At 46.5% G+C, this 1,897-nt stretch overlaps 1 non-coding gene across 1 annotated transcript; it reads right to left on the bottom strand.

Annotated features, from left to right (window-relative positions):
- Window positions 1-1,026: 1,026 nt before the first annotated feature.
- Window positions 1,027-1,165, bottom strand: LOC119922874. Its single transcript, XR_005448733.1, has one exon. It is a non-coding gene; the product is annotated as a small nucleolar RNA SNORA7 (small nucleolar RNA).
- Window positions 1,166-1,897: the final 732 nt, after the last annotated feature.

The raw sequence follows: 1,897 nt of genomic DNA, 5'->3' as shown, positions 1-1,897 counted from the left end.
ACATCCGGCAGACCACCACTCTCTGCATCTTCAAGATCTTTCTAGAATCATATCTCCTTCAAGAGATGTTCCTAGATTATTCTTTCATCTCCCCAACGTATTTCCTCCCCAATTACCATGGTTACTCTCACACAGCACATTGCACTCATAGACACATCTTTATCTTCTCTGGCCTCCTCTTAGCTGTAATTATTTTGATGTCTGTCTCCCACACTAGATTGTAGGCTCCTTGAAGGAGGGGATTAATGTATTCTAACTCCATTGTACTCTCACAAGAATTTAAGACAGTGATCTGTAAAGAGTATGTGCCTGATAAGTATCATCCATTGACTGATTGCTGTGCCTATGTCAGTTCCAGGCAATTCTGCGAGGAACCCTCTCCAAATTCTCCTCACAAGGGATGGCATTGGGCACAGAGAAGGAGAGAGGGAGAGAGAGACTGTAAGCTCCTTGTGGACAGAGATTGCATCTACCAACTCTATTGTATTGAGATTAATTATGGTGTTTGTTGAACACTTACTATATACCAAGCACTGGACTAAGCTCTGAGGTAGATACAAATTAATAGGTTGGACCCAGTCCCCATCCTAAGTAATACTTTCCTAAAAACTTAGTACAGTGCTCTGCACACAGTAGATGCTCAATAAGCACCATCGATTGATTGATTTAGAGAGACAGAGAGAAAGAAAGAGATACTGTAGACGGTAAACTCCTTGTGGGCAGAGATCCTATCTATTGTAATTAATCACTCAATTGTCTTGTCTTGTCTTATGCTTATGCTGTAGAAGGAGAGAAGGGAGAGAAGTCTTATGTCTTGTGTTGTTTCTGACCCATAGCGACACCACGGACACATCTCTCCCAGAACGTCTCGCTCTCCAAACTGCAATCATTCGGGAAGTGTATCTGTAGAGTTTTCCTGGTAAAAATGCAGAGGTGGTTTACCATTGCCTCCTTCCATGCAGTAAACTAGAGTTTCCATCCTCAACTCTCTCCTATACTGCTGCGTCCCAGCACAGGGAAGTTTTGACTTGTAGCAGATTGCCTTCCACTCGCTAGCCACTGCCCAAGCTAGGAATGTAATGGGTAGACCTCTGCTTGACTCTCCCTCTTATAGCCGAGACAGGTAGAGTTACTGGAAACTCTCCAGAGGCGTCCCTGAGAGTGGTCTCAATTAATTACTCTATTGTAATTAGTTATGGTACTTCTAAAGCTCTTATTATATGCCAAGCACTGTACTAAACGCTGGGATAGATACAAGATAATCAGTTCCCACATGGGGCTCACCACAGTCTTCGTAGGAGGGAGAACAAGTATCGAATCCCTGCTTTACTGATGAGGGAACTCAGGCAACAGAGAAGTTAAGTGACTTGCCCAATGTCACAGAGCAAGTATGTGGCAGAGCCAGAATGAGACCTCCTTGTCTTCCCTCCCAAGCCCTGTCCTCTCCCTAACCTTCCCATCACTATTGACGGCACTACCATCCTTCCCGTCTCACAAACCCGAAACCTTGGTGTCATCCTCTACTCCGCTCTCTCATTCACCCCTCACATCCAGCCCGTCGCCAGAACGTGCCGGTCTCACCTTCGCAACATTGCCAAGATCCGCACTTTCCTCTCCATCCAAACCGCTACCCTGCTTGTTCAAGCTCTCATCCTATCCCGTCTGGATTACTGCATCAGCCTCCTCTCCGATCTCCCATCCTCCTGTCTCTCCCCACTTCAATCCATACTTAACGCCGCTGCCCGGATCGTCTCTGTGCAAAAACGCTCTGGACATGTTCTCCCCTCCTCAAAAATCTCCAGTGGCTACCAATCAACCTACACATCAGGCAAAAACTCCCCACCCTCGGCTTCAAGGCTCTCCATCACCTCGCCCCCTCCTACCTCACCTCCCTTCT

This window comes from Tachyglossus aculeatus, unplaced genomic scaffold (assembly GCF_015852505.1).
Source record: "Tachyglossus aculeatus isolate mTacAcu1 unplaced genomic scaffold, mTacAcu1.pri scaffold_129_arrow_ctg1, whole genome shotgun sequence".
Taxonomy (NCBI): domain Eukaryota; kingdom Metazoa; phylum Chordata; class Mammalia; order Monotremata; family Tachyglossidae; genus Tachyglossus; species Tachyglossus aculeatus.
Note: the sequence above shows the minus strand (reverse complement) of the source record. Positions and strands in the feature narration are given on the sequence as shown.